We start from the raw sequence: 13122 nt of genomic DNA on the forward strand, positions 1-13122 counted from the left end.
ACATAATGACCATTCTTTTTTTGTGATAAGGACATGTAATGGGACTTCTAAAATAAGTGAAAGTTTAATAATCACTTCCAAAAGATTGTCTTTCAAGGTATAACTTAGATTTTGTGGTTCATGCACATGCATAGGTCAGTAGATGCCCACATCATTGGACCATGACAATCACAGCATGGTTTTCTCATTTCCACTTTATAACACTGTCTGTTAGATTTCACAAAGGAATCAATTGCTCATCAAGTTACTGTTAGCTTCTCCTCAAATTTCCTGATATTGACAAACTACCAAATAAACTTCCAGAGGATAGATGTGTGTTAGTACATTCAGTGAAAGAAATATTTCATACCATCCTACGCAAGACTGAGAATAAAAAGAATTGCTTCTCACCATCAGTTACACATGTAAAGATGATATGGTTCTTTAAAGATTGATGACACTTTAGGAAAGTATAGTACTGGATCCTGGATATGTAGCCAGGATAAAAGTCATATAAATAATCATTTATTTGGGGAATATAAAAAATAGTGAAAGGGATTAAAGGGGAAAGGAGAGAAAATGAGTGGTAAATATCAGTGAAGGTGACAGGACATGAGAGACTCCTAACTCTGGGAAACGAACAAGGTGAAGGGGAGGTGGACGGGAGATTGGGGTGACTGAGTGATGGGCACTGAGGGGGGCACTTGACAGGATGAGCACTGGGTGATATGCTATATGTTGGCAAATTGAACTCCAATAAAAAAAATATTATTATTTCCCAATGCAGCCTGGGTGGCTCAGGAGTTTAGCATGGCCTTCAGCCCAGGGCATGATCCTGGAGACCTGAGATCGAGTTCCATATCGGGTTCCCTGCAGGGAGCCTGCTTCTCCCTCTGTCTGAGTCTCTACCTCTCTCTCTGTGTCTCTCATGAATAAATAAATAAATAAAATCTTTAAAAAATAATAATTATTATTTCCCAAAAGCCAAATGTTACCTGTGGTTGTTCATTTCAATCTGCTATAGAATTTGTATAGCTCATGATATAAACTTATGGAACAAAACTATTTTTTATCTCACAAAACAGTGCTAGGAACTGAGAAACTCAGTCGTGAAGGAGGCAAAATTGAGATTTTCTATATGAGTCTTTAGCAAATTCATTACTGAAACTGAATAACTGGATGAAAGGGAAAAGAAGTTCAAAGTTGGAAATGCAACACCCAAGCTCAGATCCATTCCTAATGCTTACAATTTTTTAAAAGATTTATTTATTTATTTGGGAGAGAACAAGTGAGAGAGAGAGCATGCATGAGCCAGCGGAGGGACAGAGGGAGAGGCAGAAGCAGACTGAGCAGGGAGCAAGATACCACGACCCCAGGAGCATGACCTGAGCCAAAGGCAGACGCTTAACCAACGAAACCATCCAGGCACCCCTCTAACGCTTACAATTAAACAAAATTGAGTCTTTGCTTTGAGTTTCCAAAATTAACAGACAGGACACAAAGAAGTGAACAGGTCATCAAAAGGAAAGATCGAAGTTTCTCAGAGACCAGCAGCAGACTATGTTTAGGAAACTGGATTTGGCATGAGTCAAGGAGGGCAATTTCCGCAATCAAGAACTAAGTAGACCATCAATGAATTCAGATAAAATTTCATTTTACCTGTTTCACTTGTGAGTTGCCACTGGGAGACATGTTATGGTGGGCATCTGGAAATTTAAAAATGGATCATTCAAGAAGTCTGATTTAGGAAGAAAGTAATGTGACGAGGCTGTTGGAAGGGAGAGAGTAATATGATGACTTTTTCAGGACAAAAGACTTTTAGACTGTATCTTCCAGACTGACTTCTAGAATCATATTTATCAGCAATTCTCTCTTTAAAAAACAAAAGATTTTATTTATTTGAGAGAGAGAGCACGCGCACAGGGAATGATAACACAAGCGGGGCAGGGGTAGGAAGAAAGGGAGAGGGAGAGGGAGAAGCAGGCTTCCCACTGAGCAGGATTGCCTGACATGGAGCTTGATCCCAGGACCCTGAGATTATGACCTGAGTGAAAGGCAGACACTTAACCAACTGAGTCACTCAGGTACTCCTCACCAGTAATTCATTACTCTGTGTTTTAATTCAGCATTTAATGAGGAGAAGTTCAAAGCCTGTAATACTGATCAATGGATTCTATTGTCAACAATACAAGATACTTTGCATTCTATTGGACCTCATCTATATTTGTTTGCATATACATTTTCTCTTCTTACCCCATAGTCATAATATGGAAGGAATAATGACATTTTACTCAAAAGGAAAACATATTCTAAGTCCTGAAAAATTACTATGGTTCATAGGCAATAGAAATGGTGGCTGCTTTTGTGGCATGAATCCATAGCTGCATGACCATAGCCATCTCCCCTGTAGAGGGATGCTCCCCCTCCCTTGTTTCCTCCAGTTCCCATTCCTTCTACTCTGTGAGCTACAGTCAGGTGCTTGCTGGCAGCAACGAGCACAGTAGAGGGCAGTACCTGCCTGCTGCCCTCTCCAACGTTGGTCTGCAGTTCATTGCCAAGCCAACACAGGCCTAGTGGAAGGGGAGTCCTGTGTTCATCATCCTGTGTTCATCATCTCATATTCTGCTTCCCTTTCTGCCCTTCTTGGTAATGAAGAAACACCTCACTTCACAGAAGCACACTAAAGTGGAAACAAGAGGATGAAAGAAAAGCCTGGGCTTGGCTGTACCAACTGAACTGGCCTAGGGCCAATCTGAGGTGACCTAGCAAAGCTTGCCACTAATGTGACAGATCTTCCTTGGCCTCCATAGGCTGTTGAGCAATTCCTTGGACCCACATCTATGAGCACTAATTCCATGCCAAATAATACTTTTGCAGTGTTATTTTATCATCTTTGCAACTACCATCCTTGCACAGAGCTCCCTGAAGAGGCAGGTAGCAGAAAAGACCCAAAATCCCACTGCACTCAGCCCAGAAGCCAAGAGATAAGCCTGGATTTTACTAACTCGGCCTTGGCAGACCACATCAAAGCTGTCAAAAGGCTATGAACTGCTCTGAGCTCCTGCCTTTAAACTTGCCCTGTTTAGTTCAGCTCAGAAGCCAGGAATTTGTGAAGGTAAACATCTCTTATCCCATGGATAAACTGGATAATGCAATTTAAAATACAGATGTATATTCTTCAGACAGACAAACAAAACTACCCTGACATTAACAGGGCCATTTATCTATGTTGAAGTCAGTGAGACGTAAGCAGTATCAGTGATGTTGGATTTGGGGACTTGCTTATATTTGGATCCCAAGTGACCAACAGGAACAAGGGGTGGGAGGTGAGACAATTGCTCTTATCTTTTGGGATTATTAGATAACTTGCATCCTTCCTCCTTTGTGCTAAAATCTAGAAGGTAAATTTGATCTTTTGTGCTTTTTGTAAAACACTGGTAGCCTGGCTTATTTTTTATAACTAACAAATATGTACTCATTATGATAATTCAGTGTGGTGATCCTATTATGAAGCTAAATTATGTAAGTTTAAATGAAGCTAAATTATGTAAGTTTAAATTTTTCACATGAAGCTAAATTATGTAAGTTTAAATTTTTCACAACAGCTGCCCTTTAGGAAATTAGGATGATAGGAGTTAAGGTTAGTAAACTTTAACCCCCTGAGTTTAAGGTTATTAAAAATAACTTCATTACTGAATGGCATTTGTAACCCGTACATGCTTCTGGGTGGGTCACTGACTCACAGTTCATACTTTTGTATGCAGTAAGCCTTGGCTACCCATGGCTGTCCATTCTGAGAAGCAAAGCAATCATTTTATCAAAAACCAGCCTATGGATTTCCAAATACTGGGTTCATAAAACCAAAACTGAACAAAGAAAAAGTAGTTTTGAGAAAAACACTCAAATATATTTTCAAGTGAAGCAAAATTAAGGTGTTCACAGTCACTAGAAGTTTTAGCAAAAGTTGGGAGAGAACCCTCTCATAAACAACTTTTGTGTTTTGCCTCTTTGCAGTAGGAGTTGTTTGGCTAAGTCTTTGGTTTCTCTCCAGTAAACATTGACTGATTAGGAAGATGAGTAGTATAAGCTAAATGATCAATTTCCATCTACTTTAATATATAAATTATGAAATAATACTCAATATATCAGTTTTTGCCAATTCCAAAATGTGAACCTATTAACCACATTTTAACATCACAAGAGGTGTTCCCTGATAGTCTTTCAAAAACACTTTGGAGGGGATCCCTGGGTGGCTCTGTGGTTTAGTACCTACCTTCCACCCAGGGTGTGATCCTGGAGTCCCAGGATCAAGTCCCACATCAGGCTCCCTGCATGGAGCCTCGTTTTCTCTCTGCCTGTGTCTCTGCCTCTCTCTCTCTCTCTGTGTCTCATGAATAAATAAATAAAATCTTAAAAAAAAAAAAACACTTTGGAAAATCTAACTTTCAAACTTTGACTTTTGTCCCAGTCCATTGTCTTCTGGCCCTGCTATTAACAAATCATCTCCTCAGAGATCTTGTGGGAAAGCAATGGGTGGCCATAGGCTGGTGTCTTTGAACCAAGAAAGAACTGGATGAACATTGCCAGGCTGTAGGCTACCCCAGTAGCTTTGTGATCTGTGATCCAAGCAAAGTTGGGGATAGATGAAGGTGACCACATTTTTCTTTAGTAAATGGAAGATAGCAGTTCCCAACTACTTCTCTTGAGTGAGAGAGCAAAGTCCCTATACATTTGGCAATTTCATTGAAGTGAATTATGGAAGCCAGATAGCCCTTAAGATAAGTAGGAAACTTATCATTGTGTATAAGAAAGGAAGGAGAAACGCAGAGAAGGGCTTTCTAGAATACACCAGCATAAAATTTCCCAAGAACAAGTAATTTGTATAAATTCCTCTAAGCTAAGAAAGCTGAGGATATTTGAGAGAGGAAAGGAAAAAATGAGTATTTTTAAAGCACCCCAGAAACATAATAACTCACAACAACAACAATCCTGTCACCGCCGGAGTGGACAGTCACTGTTCTATCAACCCTTCATGAATAAGATGAGATGCCAAACATGGGTTTCTGCTTTTCTGAAAGTTGCCCATAGGTAAGAGTAAAATAAAAACCATAAAATGCAGAACAGTATGATCCCTTTACTCTGAATAATTTAGAAGGTAAAGAGAAATGATGGTAGCTTAGGTGAGAGAGGCCTAAAAGTTCAATACTTGGTTTAAAACTCAGAAGCCAGATGTGTTTTCAGAAAGCAGCAATTCATTTCTTTTTTTAAAGATTCTATTTATTTATTCATGAGAGACACAGACTAAGAGAGAGAGGCAGAAACACAGGCAGAGGGAGAAGCAGGCTCCATGCAGGGACCCCGATGTGGGACTCGATCCTGGGAATCCAGGATCACACCCTGGGCCGAAGGAAGACGCTTAACCGCTGAACCACCCAGATGTCCCATGAAAGTGGCAATTCTAATTATAGTGGCTGGGAGCATTGAATTGCCCTGAGAATCTGAAGAAAGCTATGCAACCTCCCCGAAAATAGAAACCTATACACCTATACATGATTTTTTGCATTCAGTTCATGAAATTTCACTGCCAATATAATTCTTTTGCATATGTAATAGATTAATATCTCCTGCTGAGCAGACTAGTTTTTTAAATGAGTTTTGCAAATGCTTGAGATTATAAGATTGGTCAAGATTATTAGTGAGGGGCAGTGATTAGCTGTGTCCCACAGATTTATTAGTGGTGGATCATTTCTTCCTACCCTGCCTCAAAGAAAAACTAGGTAAATAAAATAAGAAAGACAATGGCAGACCAAAAGCAGTGAATGCTCTTCAGTGTAAACTGGCACTTAAGCATGTGGACATTTTTCTTCTACCTCTATTTTTTGGCAGCTTTTGTTCCAGTTATTAAGATCTTTGAGAGACAATGCATGACTGTGTTGGTCTGTATCTTTTACCTAAGACAGTTACCTGCCATGGCACAAAACCATGTCTACCAGACTCTAAAATATAGTATTGTCTCACTCATAGTTTGCTGTGGGAGTGTCTAGTTATCTGGTCACATCCCAGAAGCAGGGGGCGGGGAAGATCCCTTCTGAAGCCAATGATTTCCAGTCACTTTAAGATTGTAATCTGAAAGGGCAGAGCACAATGACTGTCGTTCAGAGAAAAAGGAAGAGATGCACATCACAAACGGGAAATGGGAGAACAAGAGGCAAAGGTACCGAAACTTTATTCAGTAAATATGAAACATATGTGGTGCCTGGAGCACAGATCCAGTTTCCTAGATGCAAATTTCATGGCAAAGCAGCAAAAGCCTGAAGAACTACTTAGTTTGTAACTGACTTAATACTGAGCATCACTTTTCAGTTTTCCTGCTATAATGTTTATAGCCAGAACACATTGATCACTCAAAATCTCAGCACAGAAAGGTAGTGGGCCTGACTTTGAAGCTCCAGGGAATTGTGCGCCTGGGCTGACATCAGTATCCAAAGCCTTGAAAACACAAAATAGTTGAAGGCTCATCTCTCTTATTAATAGAGTTCCTCCTGATAGAGTGGACTCCTTAATGAAAAGTAGAGAGAAATCCCCTAAAATAATCTGTGTGATAACCAATTCAGCATCAGCATTTCAATTCTCCAAGTTTCTTTACCCTAAATAGCTAAGCAGTAATGTCAAGTAGAAACACTAGCGGTTGACCATACCCTCTCTCCTTTCCTTACCCTGGTCAAATGGGGCTGTTTGATACAAGAAAGGAAACTGGATCTAAACATTTACTATTTGTAGGTTGGTAAATAGATTCAGAACAGCTGCATAACAGAAATTTAACTAAGAATGGCATGTTAGGGACACAGATTTAATATTAAAACCAACACCAAAAGAGTTATGTGTTTCTTTGACACTTTGTGGAGTTAAAACCAAGGACAAAGGCTAATTACAGGATAGCATGGTAGGTCTGGATAGTTGATATTTGATAGGACTTGCAACACACACACACACACAGGCACGCACACCCCCAAAGCCCTGCTTTGGCTGGAAATTAAAGAAAGCATGGCCTTCAGACCAAGTCAGATACCTGTTCTGCCTGCCAACCTGATCAGTTCCCACTCTTTTCTCCTCGTACCAACTAAAAAGTATAAGAGATTGGAAGTTGTGAAAATTTCAGTAAGAGGTATACATGGCCTCAGTGCAAGGCACTTGATCTGAATTTGAAGTGTCTTTATCACCGGAATGGAGATTTTTTTCCATTTTGTTTCATTCCAAATAATAACGAGGCATCAGTTTAGCTCTGAATGTCCTTATATGTTAGGGAGACACATAATCAGTTGCCCCACAACTGACTTGCATTTAGGAAACTAAGAATCCTTCAGTTGTTTGTCAAAACTGCTGTAAAACTAGGTGCTACTTTTTTTTTTTTTTTTAAAGGTGACTGAACTGTTCAGGTATTGACCAATGATGCTTTTGATTTCAAAAGGAAGTAACATGTTTACTGATAAAAGACAATTCTTAAAATTCTTGTGAACAGCTTAGTTTTTTGGCTACAATCCCACAGTACTGCAGTAGGATGTTTTGTAGGCTAAATGACTTCATATGAGTGGATTTGTTTTTGGTATCTTTTTTACATTTATAACTGATTTCCTTATCTGTACTTCAACCAATACCACACGGTTTTAATTACTATAGATTTAAAGTCATTCTTGATATTTGTTGGTACAAGTCCTTTGATTGTTTTTTTTCCCCCTTCAACAATGACTTAATTCTCTTTACAATTTCCATTTTAGTATGAAATTTAAAGTCAATTTGTCATTTTTCCCATTCACGGAAAAATACAATCAGGACTATTACATAGATTATATGTTCAGTTTATAAATGAATTTGGGGTCAATTTATAATCTTGCAATATGGCTATGATTTATCCCTCTATTTACTTCAATGTTTTAAAATTTCTCTCAATAATGTTTGTAATTTTACATGTAAAAGCCTCATTCATCTTTAATATTATTACAAATTTGATAAGAGACATTAAATATATCAAATACTTTACTGAATCTGTTGAGATGATGTTATTTTTTCTCCTTTATCCTATTAGTGAGGTGAGTTACATTATTTTCTGGATATCTAACAACTCTGCACTCCTGAAATCAACCCAATGTGATCATTATCTATCATCTAATTGATACATTTCTAGAACTGACTTACTACTAACGTTGTGGAGGATTTTTTAGGTATGTTCACTTTCCTTTCTTGTAATATCTCCTTCAGGTTTTGGTAGTCAGGTTTCACTGGTCTCACAAAGTGAGTTTGTAAGTGTTCCCACATTTTCTATGCTCTGGAGGAGTTTCTGAAGCCCTTATCTCTTCCCTAAATGTCACAAATACTTTCCAGTAAGGACAACTGAGCTTGGAGTTTTTTGTTTGGGGTTTTGTTTTGTTTTGAGGTGTGTGCGTGCGTGTGTGTGTGTGTGTGTGATGGGGGAGAAGGTTTATAATCACAGATTCAATTTTTCATTATTTCATTTTTCAGAATTTCTGTTTTTACTTATTTTGGTTTTGCTAAATTATCCTTTATGTTTAAAGAATTTTGTCCATTTGACCATAACCTAATTTTGGTCAAAGCTGATCATTATATCCTCTTTTTTTTTAAAGACTTTATTTATTTATTCATGAGAGACAGAGAGAGAGGGAGAGAGAGAGAGAGAGAGAGAGAGAGAGGCAGAGTCACAGGCAGAGGGAGAAGCAGGCTCCATGCAGGGATCCTGACGTGGGACTTGATCCCAGGACTCCAGGATCACACCCTGGGCCAAAGGCAGGTGCTAAACCGCTGAGCCACCCAGGGATCCCTCATTCTATCCTTTTTAAAACCTCTTCATTATCTATGGAACATGGTAATGCTGGTGATTGTGTTTTTCTCTTTTTATGATATCAATCGTAGTCACTTATTGATCTTAGGTTTTACAAAGAACCAACCTGTAGCTTTATTGATTTACTCTATATTATTTTGCTATTTCACAGATATCTGCCATTTGCTTTGTTATTTCATTTCTTATTCTTTCTTTGGGTTTAATTTGCTATCCTTTCCCTAGTTAATTTGGTGAATACTTAGATCTATTCCTTTCAGCATTTTTTTTCCAGATATGCACTCATATCTCCCTCAAGGCATTGATTTAGCAGAATCCCACCAGGTCTGTATTATTTTTCTTTGTCATCTTTCAAAATGTTTTCTTATTTACTAATATTCTACTCCTTATGCTGATGCCATCTTTTTAAACCTGTGAATCATTTAGAAATATATTGCCTGATTTGCAAATATTTATGGATTTTCTAGTTCTCTTCCAACTGAATATTTTGAGTACTTCCTTGGCCTCCTCCTCCATAGCATACCCTAAATTGCTAGCTCTATCTTTGCAGCACTACAAGATTGACTAAATCTCCTTTATCCTCCAAAGAATATTTGCCCCACCTAGGTATATCTTAAGCATTAACAAAAAACTCGATGAAGGATTTCACACAGAATTTTAAGTTCAAGTCTCTGAAGTTCTATTTTCTTCTCTCTGTGATCTGGTTCTCATAAGTAGTGAATGCCTTGGAAGCATTGATCCTTGTTCTCTAGCTCTCTAGCCCAGAGACACTACAGCAAGCCCCACACACATGTGGCCTCTAATTCATGCCTGCAAATGAGCACATGCTCCAAACAGAAAAAGAAAAGGCTATGTGGTGTGCAATTCAATGTGCTTCTCTTGTCTCTGGTTTTTGGCCTCTCAAGTCCTGGCTGCCTTAGCTACTTTCTGATGTCTTCAAGCAGTTGTTTTTGTAGTTTATTCAGCTTTTATAGTACTTCTCAATGAGAAACTTAGTCCAATTGAAGCTACTTCATCATGGCCAGAAGCAGGTTTTTTCAACCAGCATTTTTACCTACCACAGTGTGATAGATTTGATTATTATTGTTCAAAATATTCCACTCCTTCTTTTAACCACTTTGGGAGAAGGGTACTTCCTTTCCACTTGGCCTTGGGTTTGGTCTTGTGACTTTCTTTGGCTATTAGGATATTAGCAAGAATGATGCAAGCGGAGGCTTTAGATGCATGTGTTTGGCTCCATAAGCCTTCTCAGTCCTCTGCCATGCCATCAGAAGAACTTGCCCAGTTGGCTTGTTGCTCCAAGGAGGATGAGAAACATGTGGAGCTGAGCTTCCTGGCCAGCCCACAGACCTGCAGCGAAGAACAGAACTGCAGAGCTAGATCAAGAAATTCAAGTCACCCCACATGAATGAGCTCAGCTATAAGTAACAAAGTGACGCTAACCAATTAGCAATCCTTGAGAATAAGTTATTATGATTGTTAAGACACTGGTTGTGGGGATGTATGTTATGTAGCATTATTTTGGCAACACCAAAAAACTTACTGATACATAATGACTTCCTGTTATTTCCTTCTCTTCCACCTGCAGCAGAATCAGCTTCCTGTGAACATGCTACAATATTTAAAAGTGGGACAATGGGACCAAGGGTACATGCAAGCTTGATAACTCCACACACAGTTCAATATTCTCTCTCAACTCAAATGGAAAGCATTAGTTATTCCTTGGAAGCATGGATGCCAAAGATACAAATACTAACACAGATTTATTTTCACAGATTTTTAAAAATTGAGATACAGTTGACATATAACAGAGTATAAGTTTAAGGTATACAATATGTTGGCTTGTACTTTTATCATGTCACATATTTATCATTTCTTTTTGAATTAAAAACAGTTATGATTTAGTCTCTTAGCAACTTTGAAGTTTATACTACAATATTGTTGACTATAATCACTATGTTGTGCATTAGCACTCCTGAACTTATTTATCTATTAGTTGTAAGTTTGTCCCTTTAAACAAAATCTTCTCTATTCCCTTAGCTCCCAGCCCCTGGTAACCACCATTCTTCTACTCTGTGATCTTACAAGTTTAGTGTATAGATTCCATATATAAGGAATCTTTTTTTTTTAAGCAAATAACTTTATTTCTATCATTCCTTTTTCAAGAACCAAGGAAATATAGAAAATATAAAACAACACAAACAGCTGCAATTTAATTTGGGGGTCGGGGAAGGCGGGTAAAGAAGGAATGGCACAGCCCTTTAAAGCAACTTCCAGGACGGCCTGAGCCGCATCAGGTGTTGGGGGGGGCCTGAGAAGACAGGCTCCTATGTCCCAGCTTGGGCCCCAATACATCAGAATGTATTGCTCAGTTTTTTTTCCTGACAACTAGAGAAAGTTGGGTTCAATGTACAAGATTTATTAGTTCTAAAAAACAATTTAAAGTAGAAAAGTTGTACAAGTCAGCAAGACAATCTTTAGTGTTGCTAACTTTTAAATCTGATAAGAAGAGTTATTCTTAAAATGGTATGAAAATTGTTATTCCACACGCATAGAGATTAGTTAACGCAAGTCCAACCTTAGCCCACGGGTCTGGAAAAAAGCAAACCAAAAATATGAGTATATTCTCATGGCTTACATTGTGTCTGAGAATTGCCTGACTTATCTTGAAACATCCAATTGTGCAAATACTGAGCTGCCTACAAGCCAATGAAACCACAATGCGCCATTGGCATGGATCTGTTTATGTGGGGAAAAAAGTCACATTATCACTAGTAGGTTCTTTGAATTGGAAAGACTGAATGGTACCACAAATACCACAACAATCTCCATCTGAAGACGAAGTGTGCCGATCATGGAATCCCTGAGAAAGATTATTGCTGACAATAGCCTCAATATTCCTCAAAAGAATCTAATGCGTTTGCCAAAGCATGATATTTAAAACAAAAAACAGAGGCCCACAGAAATCCTAAAGCAGTGGACTTAATGAAAAAATAAATTTATGCAACAAACCATGCTTAGTATTGTTTATTGTTTGTTTGTTGGGAACCACTAAACACGTTTAATAAATTGTCAACTGGTTTAAAAATTTTGTGTTATAAAATAGAGAATAATATGTTGAAAGTGAATTTTTAAACATTTGTAACTAAGAAATCAACCACTAATAAATGCACCCTGTGTTTCAAACACACTTCAATAAAGGGTAAAATGTAAAATATAAGGTAGTCCTCTTGCTATTGTCTGAGACTGAAAAGCTAAAACAAGACTGGAGATGGTGTTTTTTTACCACAGTCAATTCCTTAATATTCTTTCTTATTAATTTCTTTAAACAGTTTTTTTTCTTTTTTCCTGATATAAAAGTAATACAAGTTCATTGTGGAAAAATATACATAAAGCTATGCTGAAACTAAAAACAATCTAGAATTTCACCTTTTAAGTATTTGGGTATATAGGTGTGTATGTAATTTTTAACTGAAGTTGTGTTCATAGTGTACATCTAGATAGTGCCCTGCTTCTTACACTCAATATCAGATCATGAATACATGTGATTTAACATTTAACATTTTGTTTTTTATGTTTTCTTTCTGTGTGTCTTTTCAACAAAGACTGTCCACAGATTCTATTCATAATAGTCCTGAAGGCACTATGGCAAATTATTTTTTAATTATTATTTTAATAAGGCATTTTCTTTCAAAAATACTTGTGATATAACTTTGATTTGCAATAAATATACAGTACTCATTTAGACTTAATTGTTTTCAACACACTTCAAAATCTCTTAAACTAAGCTTTGTGCAGTGGCAGTATCGTAGCCAATGAGGTTTATCCAAGGCACGATTATTGCCAAAATCTCTTAAACTATGTATTTCTGTTTTGACTTCTTTACATCTTCAGATATTCTTTGAATATACTAGTAGGATATTTGAAAACATATTTCTAGTATCCTCCCAAGTAAAAATCAATTTGGTTTGTAATGAAATTCTAAATCACAGCATTTTAAAGGAAACATCTGTAAGTCCCTCCACTGGATGGAAAAGTTTGAAGTTACTCTGATGTATGTACTCTTCAAAGTAAAATTTTTATTCTCTCTACCTGAGTACTTGTCATTATTTTGTCATTATTATTTCCAAATAACTTGTTTCAATTTGTGTAGTCTGTTTCTCTTACAATTTTTTCCTAGAAATGTCATCATTCAGGCTTCATATATTTTCAATCAGATCAGATATTTTCTTCAAATATATTTTTGAGTATTGCTTATAATTTTTTTTGGCATTACCTCAGAAATATGCAAA

The 13122-nt window shown here is 37.4% G+C and overlaps 1 pseudogene; it reads left to right on the plus strand.

Annotated features, from left to right (window-relative positions):
* The first annotated feature begins 12616 nt into the window (after positions 1–12616).
* Positions 12617–12746, plus strand: LOC144316640 (U4 spliceosomal RNA; annotated as a pseudogene).
* The last annotated feature ends 376 nt before the right edge of the window (positions 12747–13122 follow it).

Source organism: Canis aureus, chromosome 6 (assembly GCF_053574225.1).
Source record: "Canis aureus isolate CA01 chromosome 6, VMU_Caureus_v.1.0, whole genome shotgun sequence".
NCBI classification, from domain to species: domain Eukaryota; kingdom Metazoa; phylum Chordata; class Mammalia; order Carnivora; family Canidae; genus Canis; species Canis aureus.